The following is a 6,000-nucleotide window of genomic DNA, read 5'->3' as shown; positions in this document are numbered from 1 at the left end:
ATTCATTTTATTTCAAAAATAAATGCCTAATTTCGAAATTGAAAATTAGGGCAAAATTAGGGCTTTTTCTTTTTAACTTAGTTTTGCAAACATTTTGGGGGTTCTTGGCTTGGGAGTTTTTTTGGAAGAAAAATGGGGGATTTGCAATGGAGCAGCAGATTGGGGAAGCTCTCCATCAAGATTCATGCCCGGATTTGCATTATGAGGTAGGATTCGAATCCACTACTTTATTTATTGTTGAATACAAAAAAAATGGTCTTACCCATGAATGATTTGGGGTTAGTTTTCAGTTTACTCTCAAAATTTGGTTGTTCTTGAAACCAATCCTTTTTCTTGATGGTTTTGTGATTTTAAACTTGTTAGAAAACTTCCTCCCATAATGAAGATTTTGGTATAAATCTGGGAATTCTTTTATGGCTGTTAAAAAATGGATGTAGGGTTTTTACATTCCTTTTTGTCTATCATTTTGGTTTATTTCAAAATTTTGTTACAAAAAAAAAGAACTGGCTGTGACTGTGTTTGTTTCCAAAATAAAGAGAGAGGGTTTGCTGGAAAATATTGCAAAACGGTGTTTCTAAACTGTGGTTTGACTACATATATTGTTTCTTTTAAAAAAAAAAAAACATATATATATATATATTATTTAGTCTATTTTGTCTGCATTCTGGCAGATTAAATCTGGGCCTGGGATTTGATGTTTTTACCAGAATTTTCTGTTGAAAAACGAAATAAAACGAAATAAAAAAAATATATATATAAAACAAAAAAAAAACAGAAACCCCATGGCGGGCATAAACCCCACCACGGGGAGTGAGGCGTAGAAGTCTGCTACCATGGTAGCGGACTGCTACCAAAAGGTAGCAGCGCTGCCATGGCAGCTGCTCGCTACCCTTTGGTAGCAGTCGCTACCCATGGTAGCGTGAGCTGCCTTGGGAGGGGGCCGCGTGGAGTCCACGTGGAACCCCCACCCAATGTTTTAGTTAGTTTATTTTTTTTTTGTGTTTGTTTTAAATTTATTTTAAATTTAAAAAAAAAAAGAAATAAGTAAACTCCACAAAATATTAAAATAGCTAATCTGAGTTTTATTAATAGTTTTTTTTTATAAAGTTTTTTTTTAGATGATAATTAATTAATATAGATATTTCGTGTGGAGATTTTTATATGAATTAGTAAATAATAGTTTTGAATCCCGAATGCTATTAGAGAAAATGATTAAAATATATGTATATATATATTGGAAGGAAATTTTATATGTGTATAATGAATAGCGTTTTAACAATTGATGACTTCACCCTTTTTTAAAAAAAAAAAATATTCCGATATTCAACAGCAAAATTGTGAATTGATCTGATCATTCCGGGAACCTAGAAATAGGAATCTAAATGCTAAAGTGTTTTAAGATCATCATGAAAATTTTGAAGAACTCAACTGATATGCTGACAAGATCACCAGAAAACTAAATAATGTGTCGTTTTGAGGTTCGGAAGTAGATGATACCTTCTTTTAGTAAAACAAATAGTTTAGTCATTCCTCCCTCGATGATGTGAAATATATAATGGTAAAGATGGTAAGTTCATTTTATGTTTTTCGCTAAAGTTAAGTGTTGGCAAGTTCTTGCTAGGATTGTTGTTGGACTCTGTCATTTGTTTACTTGTGTTGGTCATAGCCAGTTACGTTCCTAGTCGGAGTTCCGTCAGTCATTAGAACTTGTATTTGCTTGAATTGTCAGTTGGAACCGCTTTAGAAGGGACCAATTATGTATATCCCGATCGAAGTGTCTGTTGAGTATTGATTTTATTCGCCTAAGTGGCAAGATGTAAAAGACTTATAAATTTTGTATTCCTAACGACATAATACCAAAGGGGTCTTGCAGTTGAGCAGACCCGGAGATGTAGCCCATCCGGGGTGAACTCCGAGATCATACCTGTGTTATGTGATGTTTTTAGTGTACTTGTTTTATTTTTTTAAGTTATCATGAATGGTTATACTCTTTCTTAAGTGTAGGGTGGAAATTTAACGAAATCAAATGTAAGTGCATAACATTATTCAAATGGATAAATATAGCCTTTTAAATTCGTAAAACGTGGTGAATTATGAATATGACAAGGTATTTAAATATTGAGATTAAAGTTGTGGAAAGAGTAAATTGATAATGTTAATTTAAGTTGTAATGGTGGAAAGAATCTTGTTAGAATACTTTATTGGATTAACTTGTTATTAAGTATATAAATGGAATGGATGTAACAAGGAAATGAAGTTAAGATTTATGTCACAATTCTTAAATGGAAAACTAAAGAATGAACATCATATAAATATCTATCTTTTTACCTAGAAAATGAATCACGCCATGTCAATTATGTTTCATTACATTGGACGAAATGGTTAAGTTATGTCACATTTTAATCTTAACAAAAAAAATACTCATCAGATTAACTTGATAACCGTGTGGACCCAATTAGGTATTCATGTTGAATAATGGATGAATATACTTAGTAATTCATGTTGTAATTATAAATCAATAATCCTCACTAGTTTAACTTATAATAGTGCGAACTCAAATAGATATCCATATTTTAATCCTTATAAAAGGAATCCCTCGTGATTGCCAAAATAAATCTAAAATGGGAGAGTAATTGGCTTGTGGTTTATACATTTTAACTTAGTAAAACTATCTCTCTCATTTTAAGTTCATTTAACAAAAAGAAAAAAAAAGTGATATGAAATCAGGAAATTGTATTTTAATCCTAATAGAGAATGTCACCGTGATTTTAATTATTCTAATCCTGAAATGTTGATTGTCATCTAGTTAACGATACTTTAATTTAAAAGATGTTCTCGTGTGGCCTAATGCATATCCATCTTAATGAAGTTAGTCCACTTATTGCATTATTAACACTTCAAATGAATTCCATGGCTACTCACATTATACCTTTCATAAAAGAATTTCAACTCATTAGTTGGTTATGTATGAAAACAAAAGAAGAGACCTCACTCTACTCATGGAAGTTAATCCGAAAGAAACAAATTTATCGTACTAACCATATTGTTAATATTTTAAAAGAGGTATCAAATGTGGGTGAATATTTTAAAGTCAAATGAAGGAAACCACGCTTTACTAATCATAGTTTAACCTTAAATGTATGAATCTCATTAAGCCTATTATTAACACATTAAAGGATGAAATCATTTGTGAATGGATACCTCAAACCCAAGGAATGAACCTCTCTATATTAAAAGCATGAACCCTTTTTGGAAGACCTCTTAACGAAATTATGAAAATAAAGTGCATTAATTAAATAACCTACCAAGGGCCTCCTATCCACCCAAAGTAGATGATCGATTCCTAAAATTCGAAGATGCCAAACCATTAATCAAGATCTATGCGTTATCCCGAAATTAAGTTACCCAGTTTAATAGATCTAATGACGCAGGTTGAGTTAGGTGTAAGGTTATGTAATCGCGTTAGGAAACTCCTTAGGATTGGTTGAGCCTTCCGCTGTGATATCTAAGTTGACAGATAATCTCCATTGTATTTTAATGTCGTGCCTAATTATGAATTGAGTTAACTTCAACTATCTTAATGTTGTAACTTTGTATTAACACTTCTAATTATTATAAAAAAAAAAATTTGCACTCTAATTGAGTGTTTTTAACTTAAACCCTTAGGGGTTTCCTGGCGGGGCATTACACTTGGTATCAGAGCCCAGGTTGCAACACTGGGATCTCTGTTTCGCTTGTGCCCTTAGTTGGTGTGTGTGTGTCTATCTTATGTTGTATGCTTGTCCACCTTGATGTGAGAGCATGATTTAACAAACCCTATTTGTGTGTAACATGTGTGTTCACACTTTGTTTTCACCTTATTGATGTGGGTGTTTTGGAAATAATTATGGGTGTTTTGTCTGCTTATTGAGGTCTTGGTCTATGACTTCTCTTACTTGAAAAGGATTCATATGTACCTTCATTCTTGCCTTGTTTTACTCTTTGACTAATCTATCTAAGTTGGTTGTTAATATCTTGAACCTAAAAGTACGAAATGTGTTTGTTTGTGGTTTTGGCTCTATCTTCATGATTGTCCACTTGAAAGACTAGTATGGCAAATGTTAGTTCTTATTATGTAGTACATTTAGTGACTATGACTCTTCCTCTTCTCTCTTTAGTAAATTAAAAGGATTTGGTATGTGTGATTATCTCTTATTTAAGTTTTCTTATTGCAAGAAAAAGGATGGTATTTCTTGAGCCCATGTGTAAGTTTCAGAGCGTTTTTGTGCTTTAGATTATGGAAAGGATTGATTTAGGAGTTAATTTTTGATTAATGATAGAAAACTGTATGGTTGCATTAAAGGGTGCTCCAGGTGCTTGGTAGGAGTAATATAATCAAATTTCATCTTAAGTAAGGTACTTTAAATGTGTATGGTTGATTTTGTGCAAATTGCTTGATGTGAAAGGAAAGCCAAAAGAGGACATACTGTAGTAGCTTCAAGAGTAAATTGATGTGCTTCTCAAAAGATTGTTTTATGTGCTTATTCAATTAGTGTGATTAGGACCTATTAAATGACGCACCATTTAACTTGATTTGGAATTAGATAATTGCCTTATTATGTTTCGAAAGGAGTAAATCAAAGACTTGTGGAATTGTATGCACTAAATGTGTAAAATCTAGTAGATAGCTCTTTATTTACCTCCTTATCATATTATGAAGTTTCAATGTTAAATTTGAGGTATTATTGTATTGTAACGCATTACGAATAGTGATTGTTCTTTAGAAGACTTGTATTACAAAAAAAAATTGATTGTTTTGAATTCTTGTTCGGAAAACTAGAACATTATAGTGCAGCAATAATGATTAGAAATGTCATGTTAGGATGTTTTGGAACCTTCCTAAAGGATAAAAAAAAAAAAAAAAAAGAAAACCGTGCAACTCAAATGATAAACTTATATCCGAGCATATGGAGTGATTTCGAAATTCTTGTGTATTCGTAGGAAATGGTTGATTTTCCAACTCCTTTCCCCCTCTTGTCTAAAATATAGGAATTGTTGTTTTTGAAACACTATTTAGAATGCAGTGAATTAAGAAGAAATTTTGTTATAATGCATGTGAAAATTTTATGTTGCCTTGGGCTTCAAATTGAAAGGGGAACATTTTTGCAACTTAACAAAAAAAAGGAAGAAATTGCATAGTTAGTAATGTGAGTGAAAATGCTTAGGGGAAATTGAGAAAGATATCAGAATGATGCTATTTATTTGTGTAAAATTGAATTGTTGCAAATTTCAGAACGTGGATCTAGAGTAAACCTTGTTTGGTGATTCATGTGTAAAGCATAATTAAAACTTCCCTTAAGTATATGTTAGTATAATGTAAAGTACTCCCCGTAAATGTGACTAAACCAGTAATAGTGCTATTCTGTGTGTGTTGTGAGAAAACCCGTACTTGCTTTGTGTGCCCATGGGATGGTGAAGTAATCAACCATGGGGAATGTGTTGGTTATGAGTATGGGAAACCATACCTATCTATGTGGCGTTGCTTGTTTGTTTCCCTTACTGAGTGCCAACCCACGGGTTGTTGATAAGTCAGTATGTGAAGGGGTAGTAGTAGAAGTCACCATTCCTCGAATAGTATGAACAGCGTACGAGTAATGTCGACGCGAAGCGACTTTAGCTTCCCTATTTTGAGGAAAAGCAGGGTTTTGTAACGAAACTATAACACAGGTGTACTCAATACTTCCCCTTGTGATGAACCGATTTATGAGGTTCATGTGTGCCAGCCTTATTCCTATCCTTTATCTTGAGCATATAGATGACAGTTTTGAGCATATTGTTGGATTCCATTGGAGCATTTGTTGCCTTGTCTTCATGAGAGGCGTGGTACTTTCTTACATATTGGAGCATTTGTTGCCTTGTCTTCATGAGAGGCGTGGTACTTTCTTACATATTGGAGCATTTGTTGCCTTGTCTTCATGAGAGGCGTGTTATTGTTCTACATAAGTTACCAACTGGCTAGTG

The sequence above is a fragment of the Cryptomeria japonica genome, chromosome 5 (genome assembly GCF_030272615.1).
Source record: "Cryptomeria japonica chromosome 5, Sugi_1.0, whole genome shotgun sequence".
Lineage (NCBI taxonomy): Eukaryota > Viridiplantae > Streptophyta > Pinopsida > Cupressales > Cupressaceae > Cryptomeria > Cryptomeria japonica.
Note: the sequence above shows the minus strand (reverse complement) of the source record.